The sequence below is a fragment of the Myxine glutinosa genome, chromosome 2 (genome assembly GCF_964187855.1).
Source record: "Myxine glutinosa chromosome 2, kmMyxGlut1.1, whole genome shotgun sequence".
NCBI lineage: Eukaryota > Metazoa > Chordata > Myxini > Myxiniformes > Myxinidae > Myxine > Myxine glutinosa.
Genome location: NC_136262.1, coordinates 191,985,457 through 191,997,965, shown reverse-complemented (window position 1 = coordinate 191,997,965; position 12,509 = coordinate 191,985,457).

Genomic DNA, 12,509 nt, shown 5'->3' with positions numbered 1-12,509 from the left:
AAATCACCACATATGAGGAAGAGAGAGTTGGGATGGGTAGATAGAAGTTGGTCCATATTATCAGACAGCGAGATGTAGATGGAGTCATCACTGTTTGGTGGACGGTACAACACACATATGAACAAAAGGTGGGAGCGAAGGGGAAGCCGTAGCCAAAGGTATTCCTGGGGGTGAGGTGGAGAGAGGGCAGTGCAGGGCGAGTGAGGAAGAGAGTTTTTTATAAAGATAGCAACCCCACCTCCAGGACGAGGCTCAGGTCTATCATACCGGAGGAGGGAGTAACCTGGGAAAGATACCAAGGAATCAGAGACATCATGAAGGAGGAAAGTTTCTGTTAAGCAGATCACGTCTGGTTTGTCAGAAGCAACCTGTATGGAGAGATCAGTTAAGTTTGAGCGAAGGCCCCGGATGTTTGAGGTCCATACTGTTAAGGAAGAGGAAGGGGAGGTGTTATTTGAGGAGGGGGAAGAGTGAGGCTGAAGGTTGAGGGAGAAGAAGGTGAAAGTTGGAAGGGGGAAGAAGCGGGGAGGACGCTTTGAGGAGGAGGGGTGAGAGGGGAGTCTAGGAGGGGAGGAGTGAGGGAGAGTCTCGGAGGGGAGGGGGGGAGATTTGAAAGGGATGGGTGATGGGGAAGATTTGGGGGGGAGGGGCAAGGGGGAAGATTTGAAAAAGATGGGTGATGGGGAAGATTTGGAGGGAAGGGGTGAGATTGGATTTTGAAAAGTGTATGATTAATGGGAAACGAACATTTATTGCAAAATGAGTTTCTTGAGACATTCGAGTCAAAAATACATTTGAGGACGCTGAAGGATGGGTGGAGTTCTGCAGAGTTTAGGGAATGAATGAAAGATGCACTGTAAGAGATGGAATTCTTTTTTGGAATGAATAGATTTGGTGAGCAAGTCGAAAGCATTCTTTTATAGAAGAAGAAGAAAAAGGTGTTATAGAATATGACAAAATAAAGTTCTTCAGGGGACAGATGAAACATTTTTTAACAACGTGATCACGTGATCACGAACAACGTGGTCAAAGAACGAACGAACAAATAAGAACGAACAAACGGATAAGAACAGAGAAGGAAAATATTTTTTTTGGTTTTTTTTTGAGATTTTAAAACAAGGAAGTATGGGGTGAAAAGACCGTGAAAAACAGAGACAAAGTAATTGCAGCGCGATCGAAGAACCGCTGAGACAAAAACAAAAGCCTCAAGCCAAGGGCTGACACGGTAGCCTACTAGTACTATACTAGGCTTCAGAATACACGATACGAAAAAACCGACGATTCTGTACACAGGTATGAAAAACCAACACCGAGAAACCTATTAAAGTCACCCCAATAGGTACATACACCGAAAGAAAGATACAGATTCGACAAAAACACAATTGTGAAAAATTACTTAACTTCGAAAGCGTGCGCGCAGGGACAGCTTTGAATAGACATGAAGACCAATCTTGTGCATGCGCAGATTATCAATTATCATGCGCAGATTATCATTCGCAGATTCTTCACGGTGTTCAGGATACTTTGGGTCTTCGTGGTCTTTAAGGGTCTTTTCAGTTTACAGGGTATTTTGGGTCTTCGGGGTCTTTTGGGTGTTTAACAGTCTTTAAGGGTCTTCACGGTATTTTGGGTCTTCGGTGTGTTTATGGGTTTTTGGGGTATTTTGTGTTTTCAGGGTACTTCAGGGTCTTCTGGGTCTTTAGAGTGTTCGTGGTATTTTTTGGTCTTTCAGGGTCTTGTGCCATTTTGGGTCTTCATGGTATTTTGGGTCTAACAGTCTTCAGGGTATTTTGAGTCTTCAGGGTCTTCATGGTATTTTGGGTGTTTGGGTATTCATGGTATCTGGTATCTTCATGGTATCTCACAGTTTTTCAGGATATTTTGTGTCTTCAGGATCTTTTCAGTCTTTTGGTTCTTTGGGGTATTTTGGGTCTTCAGAGTCCTTTGGGGGCCGTCTGTGTCCTTAGGGTATTTTGGGTACGCTGGGTCGTTTTGGTCCTCTGGGTCATTTGGGTCCTCAGGGTTGTATGGGTCTTTTGCATCCTCAGGGTCTTTTGGGTCCTCTGTCATTTGGGCCCTTGGGGTTGTTTGTCTTTTGGATCATTGGAGTATTTTGGGTCTTCAGGGTCTTTTGCGTCTTCAGGCCCCCTGTACCTGAGGGGCGTTCGGATCCCCGGGGAAGCGCTCCAAACGAATCAGTTTCTTTCTCCATCCTTCGGAGGTCGTCTCAAAGGAAGATTGCAATAAATTGTTGTGAAAGTAGAGTCAGAGACCTTGCATGATAGGAGGCTTTATTGCAATCGACAAGGGACCCCGAAGAACTATTGCATTCGAATGGCAGTCACTCAATCTCACAGCTGGATACATATGCAAATCCACCCATCCCCGCAGGGACCGCCCCTGACAGACAGTTATGTGCATCACGCACGCAACAGGCCCTCCTTCGTCTGATTCATCACAGTGTCTTTCAGTCGACAGGGTATTTTGGGTTTTCGGGTATTTTAGTTGTTTGGGGTCCATTGGGGTCTTTTGGTCCTTTAACCGGTGGACACAGCCGTCATGTTCAAAAAAAAATTCCCATTAAAATTCCCCCTTCCCCCACTCAAATCCCTCCAAACGTACTACTCAAAGCTTTTAGAACCTACCCTTATGGATGTAAGGGGGACACAGACACACAAACACACATGCGCACACACACACACTGTGTTTTATATGGTAGATATGGCAGATATGATAAAGAAGAAAAAGAACCACCTTCAGAGGCCATTTTTACCTACAGAGCAGGGGTTGGCCTTTTTTGGGCACCTTATGGTAGATATGGTAGAAATATCTACACATATCTACATATATGTACATATACATCCATATACATCCAGATACATATACATACATATACATACATACACATACATATACATACATGTACATATACATACATATACATATACATAAACATATACATACATATACAATATACATACATACATACATACATATACATATGTCGAGATCATGCATTTAGTTATGCCTTTTGACGTATCTAATTGCTGTTTGCTTCACAATGAAATGTACAATTAAACTTATTATCCTTTTACATGGCTTTTCGATTCGTTTTACAGCCACAACCAAACATGCTTCATGTTTGAAAAAAATGCTGCTGATAACACTTTCCAAACTGCTCGCTGTGAAAGCCTTCCCAAAAGGATATATCTTTTGCAACTCTTACCCTTGTCCAAACTCAAGGTCTGGTTAACATCTATGCTCTTCTCCCACACTTTCCCTTGGCTCATGCCAAATAAGATAGGACAAGGGTGGGGGGCTGCTAGTCCACTTTTCCCTCCTTTGTTTCCCAGTGCTGAGCATGCAAAAATAGTGGAGATTTCTATCTCATTTGAAAGTACTAGGGCATGCCCGTACTATATCTATATCTAAAATTATATCCCCCCCTCTATTTACATGAAATGGTTTGGTCCATGAAATGTTTTGGTCCATTCGCAACGCCAAAGCGAACGGCGAACGCTTTACATGAAATGGTTTGGTGCATGAAATGTTTTGGTCCATTCGCAACGCCAAAGCGAACGGCGAACGGCTTGCGAGTACAGTGACAATCCCCCCGGGGTTTTAATTAGTTTTAAAACATCGTTTAACGCCAACATAGCGCCAACATAGTTTGCCGACGGGAAATAAATGAATACGCTCTCAAATGTGCCATCCGAGGCAGAGTGTGTTCGCCACGTTCGGCACACGCGATAGCTCGCTGCTCTCTGATTGGTTGAATCGTTCGTGGGTGCAAAAAAACATGCGTGCAAACAACAACAACAAAAAAAAACTTTGAAACCACGTGGCAGTAACGACCACAGAACCCCCCCCCCCTCTATTTACATGAATGGTTTGGTCCATTCGCAACGACCACAGAACCCCCCCCCCTCTATTTACATGCAATGGTTTGGTCCATTCGCAACGCCAAAGCGAACGGCGAACGGCTAAATCGCCATAGCTCGGTAAGTACTTGTCCGATTAATTTCAAACCTTGAAAAGGCACATCCTCGGGTCCCCAGCAATATACCTGGCAAGTTTAAAGTATATCGGACCCGTGGTTGTCGAGAAACAGCGGTCACAGACAAACAAACGTACAAACGTACAAACAAACAAACACACAGAGATTACTGGAATTATAGATAGCTATAAAGAACACACTTCGTCGAGTTACTTTGAGACGGTCTGGGCGTTATACTGCTTGTTAAGCTGGATATCCCCAACGTCTCCCGCAGCTGTTTACGGATTTTAATAAACGCTTGTTTACTCCTTGATTTCTAGTTGTGAATCCAGGTTCGATTTCCGACATCCTGGTGTCAAAAGTGGGATCCAACTCGGAGCGAGATTTGAGAGACAGACCCTGTGGAGACAGGAGAGAGGCTGGCCAGCACTGATTTGATTAAGGTGAGCTTTCATGCTGAAGGGGTCATTCCAAATTGAGCTCTGTTCACTCACCCAGGCTTTGTCTGTCTCCCCTTTCGTCGCTTCGTGCTTGGATCACGAACAAATTGTAAGTGCAGGCCTATTTGGCTCGGAGTATCGAGCTGTTTATTGATCTACCAAGGATAGGGGTCAGTTAGCAGGAAGGGGGGAAGTGAGGCTAGGCTGCCGCAGGGCAACGCCGGTAAAACCAAGAACTTCCCAGGACAGGGCAGTCTAGAGACAAGATGGGGTATGCCATTGCATACCAGGGAAAGTATAGGCTGCGGGCTAACGAAGAAGACCCGAGGGACATGGCCAGGAAAAAAGAAGAGTGCAGGTACCAGGTAGGCTTGGCAGGAGGGGTAGTGGCAACTACAAGGTCAAGCCAGGAAGCTCTAGACAAAGCTCTAGACAAAATAACCTTCCCATCCGACTATTGGAAACTGTTCGGGGTGGTGGAAAGAGGAAGCGATGAAGAGCCAGGCAGCGGCGAAACAAGCTAGCCTGGCAGGAGAAGTATTGACAAGGACAGAGGACAATTAAGAAAATAGTCAAGCAAGCGAACCAGCGACTGATGCCGCTGGTTCTGGATCAAGACCCCATAGTAGGGGAGGTAGTTACCAGATGCCTACCCTCCCAAGACCTGGGCCCTGTCCCCGGGCTCCAGGCACCACCCTCCCTGCCCACACCCTTTTCACCCAAATTTGCACCTTTTCATCCCGTCCTCAAATCCCCATTCCTTTGAATGATGTGAGAGGAACATGAATGAATGAGGATTGTTGAACAAGATTGTACAAAGAGACGAGTGTGCATGAATTTATGCTGTAATGTATGATTGCAAGGATGTGTGTCATTGACGTGTGCTTGGCCGACTTATGGACGTGTGTATGATTGACAAAGGGCTTCTTGTTTTGTCTGCATAAATTGCGCAAAGTAGATGGGTTTCGGTGTGAAGTTTTGCAAATATCTCGCAGCGCTTTGCGTACATAATTTGTGAACGAAAGAGAGAGTTCGGTGAGGTGAAAGATTGTTTTGGGAGCCAGCCGCGTGGTAACTCACGAGCCGTGGGGAATCGCGAGGCAAGAGAATGATTCCGTCTATTCGGTGGGAAATGCGCATATTTAATGTGTGTACATTGATGACATTTTGAGTGGCTTGGGAAGCGAAATTAGGATTTATATAATACTAGGACGTGCCCGTACGTGGGTGCCCGTTCCTTGGTGCGGCCCAGCATCTAGTCGAGACCCAGTCACCCAGGCCGATCACCCATTCCGACCCCAAATTCCTCATCGACGATAACTAAACAATATATTATATGAATCGCACCGTACATACCTCCTTCTAGATCTTGTTCTTGTCTTGATATACTCACTCAGGCTCACTCTATCACGACTGAGTCCTCCCAGCTCCTCCAAATGGCGCCCGCTACGCCTCGAATTACTATCCGTAATGGCGCACGCGCTCTCACATCGGCCACGCCTACGCAACAACGTGTTCTGTGATTGGCTGGCCTACCCCGCAACCTGTTCTGTGATTAGTTTGGTAAATAAATCGCCATAGCTCGGTAACTACTTCTCCGATTAATATGAAACCTTGAAAAGGCACATCCTCAGGTCCCCAGCAATATATCTGGCAAGTTTCAATTAGATCGGACCCGTGGTTGTCGAGAAACAGCGGTCACAGACAAACACACACACACACAGACACACACACATACACACAGAGATTACTGGAATTATAGATAGATGCGGATTATTAGAGCACAATGATTAATTATGATATAATAAGATTTGGGAATCGGAGCGACACGTGACCAACCAGCAGTCGGGAAAATGATGCAACGAGCCGAACAATGACTGCACCTTCGTGGGCAGCCAAAATTAAGGGCTCAGAGTGGAGACGCGTGGAGCTGCCGCGCGAGGAGGAGACATGCAAGCTAACATTGTGCTCGTGGGTGGTGAGCATGGCCCCACAGGCAGATGAGGGAAAGTATTTGAGATTTGATGGTTTGAGAAGGGAAATGTGAATTTAACGTCCATCCGAGGGATAAAAAACTTCCGGTTTAGTTGTGGTATTCAATTGTCGGTATGGTTATGGCTTGCACCGTGTCAATGACATATGCTGGTTCTTCAGTGCAGGAGGTGTGCACTAGGTAGAGGTGGAGCTGCATGGTGGAGCATGCCTCCCAAGAAAGGCTGTGAAGTTTTGAGATGAGAGCAAGTGTTCCGCATTTCGATTGAAGATAGAGGTGGCTTGTGGTAGCAGGAATTCCTGGGCAAATTTGGTGTAAGCGGTTGTTATTTTGGTTCATCAAATGTTTGCATTGGTAATGTGGAACCTCTCTGATTGTCTGTCTATCTGTCCAGATACGGAGCTCTTGGAGAGCCAAGATGGGCTGAGGTTGACCAAGCAATTGTTGTATTTGTAAGATGAAGACGTCTGTTACCCCAATTACTAGAATTCAAGGAATCAAAGAGGAATCTGGAATCTGGAATTGTCTGTGTCTGGAATTGTGAAGCATATTCCCTCCAAAAGTCTTTCACCCCTGTGTCTGTCCCTGTGTCTGCCTGGCTTTCTGGCCGTCCATGGAGTCATGTTTCTGAAACACCGATTTTGGGGGGGTGCGGGTGTGCCGCGGAGCTCGGGTGCACCTGCGGTGAGTTGTGGTGGTCTGGGGTGAATGTTCTACTGGAAGGTGGTTTGGTGTGAGATGTTAACCACAACCTGACGGTGTTGTTCGTGGTGGAGGCCTTGTGTTAAAGTTGGGACGTGTTGCCAGGGGTCTGGGTGGCTGCACTGTCGGCGTGGTTGAGGTGTGGCTGGCACCTCGTGTGGTTGAAGGTTGCAGTTTGCGTGGAATGCAATAAACATGCCCGACGTTTGGAGGGAATCCAAGGAATGCTTTGTGAGGCTCCAGATAGAGGTTGGTTTGCAGGTTTCACGGAGGGAGAGCGAACAAGGACGGTGGCTGGGCTGGTGAGAAACTGCCTGGTTTTATGTTGATTTTGGACATCAATTTTTCAGTTGCGCTGATTTTTGCTGCATTAATTTTTCTATATTTCCTAAAATGATTATCTAATTGCTAATATTGCTGTGGGTTGACAAGTAGGATAGAATACGATCTTAATTCCTATAGTCCAGTGCATATGGGACGGGGGAAATGTAAGATGACGTCAGTGTGCTCCGAGTTGGAAGGAAGACGAGGTCATCACATTGGCTCCCTTCCAATGTCAGAAGGTAATTGGAGAGGTGGGGTGCTGATTTCTGCATGAGGTTGGCAGAATTTGCCCTTTGTTGGCAAACGACTTTTGTTTGCATTTCGTTTAATAAATGAGCTGGCATATAGAGACTGTGGATTAGACTGCGCCAGTCTGGAGAAGTGGTGTTCTTTGGAAGTGAGTTCGAGTTTGGTTGGGTTCTGGGGCTTGAAGTTCGCCTCTGTTGCCTGTCTGTCTGTCTGGTAGGTGCAGACTGGAAGTTTGCGATGATTACACCTCACCACCACGTAATTCAAAACACCCCACCACCATGTAATTCAAAACACCTCACCACCATGTAATTCAAAACAACCTTACTACCATGCAATTCAAAACACCTCACCACCACGTAATTCAAAACACACCCCCCACGTAATTTAAAACACCTCACCACCATGTAATTCAAAACACCTCACAACCATGTAATTCAAAACACCTTACCACCATGCAATTCAAAACACCTCACCACCACGTAATTTAAAACACCTCACCACCAAGTAATTCAAAACACCTCATCACCAACTAATTAAAAACACCTCACCACCAAGTAATTCAAAACACCTCACCATCACTTAATTCAAAACACCTCACCACCATGTGATTTAAAAACACCTCACCACCATGTCATTTAAAAACACCTCACCACCACATAATTCAAAACTGCCACCACGTTATTAAAAACACTTCACAACCACCGAAACAAAAGTTTAAGGGAGTAGTTCAGTGACAACAGACACTGCCCAGATATGTATATGTATAGATAAATGACTGTACCTGAGTTGCTGTTTTGTCATGGTTTACACCAATCATAATTCAAACAATCATAATGCACAAATGTATTTGTAATATACGTGATATTACATTTTATAAAGAATTGAAGTTGAAAACTTAAGTTGCAAACAAAAAATTTCCCAAAAAAATTCCTGAAAAAAAAAAACATTGAAAATTTTTCTAAAACAAAATACGCTTAGGACATACCGACGGGAAAGATAGATGCATACCAGAAGTTTGGTACGATTTCACAAAAGTTTGAGGGAGTAGTTCAGTGACAACACAGGACAACACAACACAACACAACACAGACACTGCACAGATATATATATATATAGAGACTAGCTTGGCTCGGCTCGCTGCGCTCGCCTCACCAAGCGTCGTTACTGAGGAGCGGGCTTATTTTAGCTGAGGATAATGACTGTACCTGAGTTGCTGTTTTGTCATGATTTACACCAATCATAATACAAACAATTATTTTGCACAAATGTATTTGTTGTGTTTGTGATATTACATTTTTATAGGCAATTTAGGTTGAAGATTTAGGTTGAATGTTTTTTTTCAAGAAAGAACCCCTCAGCACATACATAGGGGAGAGGTAGGTGCAGACTGGAAATTTGGGACGATTACCCCTCACCACCACGTGATTCAAAACACCTCACCACCAAGTAATTTAAAACACCTCACAGCCATAAAACAAGTAATAAAAACACCTCACCACCACGAAATTGAAAACACCTCACAGCCATAAAACACGAAATAAAAACACCTCACAGCCACAAAATTAAAAACACCTCACCACCACTTCATTTAAAAACAACTCACCACCACGTGATTCACAACACCTCACCACCACGTAATTCATAACCTCCCCACCACGTAATTCAAAACACCTCACCACCATGTGATTTAAAAACACCTCACCACCACGTCATTTAAAAACACCTCACCACCACAATTCAAAATACCTCACCACCACAATTCAAAATACCTCACCACCACGTGATTCAAAACCACCACCACGTTATTAAAAACACTTCACAACCACGGAAACAAAAGTTTGAGGGAGTCGTTAAGTGACAACACAGACACTGCCCAGATGTGTAGATATATAGATAAATGACTGTACCATTGAATGATAAGATAATGATAAGTTGCTGTTTTGTCATTGTTTAAACCAATCATAATTCAAACAATTATTTTGCACAAATGTATTTGTAATATAAGTGATATCACATTTTATAAGCAATTGAAGTTGGAAAAAAAAAAATTCCCAAAATATTTCACCCAAAAAATTGGAAAATTTTTCAAAAAAAATACCCTGAGGACATACCGACGGGAGAGATATGTGCATACCAGAAGTTTGGTACGATATCAAAAACGTTTGAGGGAGTAGTTCAGTGACAACACAAGACAAGACAAGACAAGACAGACGCTGCACAGATATATATATATATATATATATATATATACATATATATATATGTATATATATATATATATATATATATATATATATATATATATATATATATATATATATATACACATACATACATACACACACACACACACACACACACACACATACACATACATACATACATACATACATACATACATATATATATACAGTCACGTGAAAAAGTAAGTACACCCCATGTAAAGTTTTAACTTTTTCAACATACAGTAGTCTAGTAGGAAGACTAGGTCCCCCTGCACCCCCCGGAGATATACTTCTAATCAGTGTTTCTAGATTGGAAAAAATGTGTAGAAAATGACTAGCTATGGCCCCAAGCTGAAAAAATGTCCCACATACCATTTTTATGCAAATTACTGCTGCAAATTTTATGCAAAATTATGCAAATTTTATGCAAATTTTTGATGAGGAGTAGAGTTGAGGGGTCTTTGAGGGCTTCATCGAGGTGCTCTCGGTTGCAAGACTGGGTCATTCTGAGAAGCACAGCAGGGTCAGAGATCATGATGTTCTCCTCCTCAGTGAATCTCTCCATCAACAGCCTCTCCATTGCCTCACACACTGTTTTGAGGCAAAAGAGGGACTTTGCGTAGGCCTTTCCACTGAGAACACCTTTGAGAGATCCACTTGTTACTAGTTGTGCCTCAAAGAGAATCTCTGCATATCCAGAACCACGCATCTTGTGTCCAGTGAGCATCCCGATGTAGTTCATGGATGTGTGGAAGGGTCCAATCGTTACTACATGACTAGCAAATTCATTTGGCCAGCGCCAGATGATGGGAAGGGCTTTCATGCAGACACCCAGATCAAATGTATTCAGGACCCATCTCTGACCCACCTCAGCAGTTGCTGCCTCGGAACGCTTCAGTAGCTCACGAACAACTGCGTTGTCTGTGATCGGTCTGTGCCTGGTGCCTGCATGGCATGGCAATGGCCTGCAGCCTGTGCCTGGGCTAGGGGGTTTCACCTCTGCAACTGGTTCTCCCCCACCCAGCAAATCAACAGTCGACTACTGCACGCCTATCCACCAACCGATCACAGACAACGCAGTTGTTCGTGAGCTACTGAAGCGTTCCGAGGCAGCAACTGCTGAGGTGGGTCAGAGATGGGTCCTGAATACATTTGATCTGGGTGTCTGCATGAAAGCCCTTCCCATCATCTGGCGCTGGCCAAATGAATTTGCTAGTCATGTAGTAACGATTGGACCCTTCCACACATCCATGAACTACATCGGGATGCTCACTGGACACAAGATGCGTGGTTCTGGATATGCAGAGATTCTCTTTGAGGCACAACTAGTAACAAGTGGATCTCTCAAAGGTGTTCTCAGTGGAAAGGCCTACGCAAAGTCCCTCTTTTGCCTCAAAACAGTGTGTGAGGCAATGGAGAGGCTGTTGATGGAGAGATTCACTGAGGAGGAGAACATCATGATCTCTGACCCTGCTGTGCTTCTCAGAATGACCCAGTCTTGCAACCGAGAGCACCTCGATGAAGCCCTCAAAGACCCCTCAACTCTACTCCTCATCAAAAATTTGCATAAAATTTGCATAATTTTGCATAAAATTTGCAGCAGTAATTTGCATAAAAATGGTATGTGGGACATTTTTTCAGCTTGGGGCCATAGCTAGTCATTTTCTACATATTTTTTCCAATCTAGAAACACTGATTAGAAGTATATCTCCGGGGGGTGCAGAGGGACCTAGTCTTCCTACTAGACTACAGCTATTTGATCTTCATTTCAACAATATTGATAGATAAAGGTGATATAATATAACAAATATCATGAAACATTTACATTTTGTAGTCCATTGTATAATTTAAATAAACATAAATGCAAATTTCGCATGTGGAAAAAGTAAGTACACCCTTGGCTCTCATAGGTGGTATTGCCCCCTTTGGCAGAAACAACCTCAAGTAGGCGGTTCTTATAACTGTCTACCAGTATCTGACATCGACTGGGAGAAATTTTTGCCCACTCCTCCATGCAGAATTATTTCAGCTGTGCGATATTTGAGGGGTTTCTTGCATGCACAGCTCGTTTCAAATCCCCCCACAACATCTCGATGGGATTTAGATCCGGGCTTTGACTTGGCCATTCCAGAACCCTCCATTTCTTTCTTTTCAGCCATTCCTTGGTGGATTTACTGGTATGTTTAGGATAATTGTCATGTTGCAAGGTCCACCTTCAGTTCAGTTTAACTTTCCGACAGATGGCCTCACATTATCCTCAAGCACCCTCTGGTAACAAGGAAGAATTCATAGTGGATTCTATGATGGTGAGCTTCCCAGGCCCTGATGCAGCAAAGCTGCCCCAAACCATAATATTTCCACCACCATGCTTTACAGTTGGTATCAGGTTCTTGTGGTCAAATGCTGTCTTTGGTTTTCGCCAAACATGTCTTCTGGTACTGTGGCCAAATAGCTCTACCTTTGACTCATCAGTCCAGAGCACATTGTTCCAGAAGTGCTGGTCTTTGCCTAGGTGTTCATTGGCAAACTTTAGTCTTGCCCTGATGTTCTTTCTGGACAGCAAAGGTTTCCTCCTG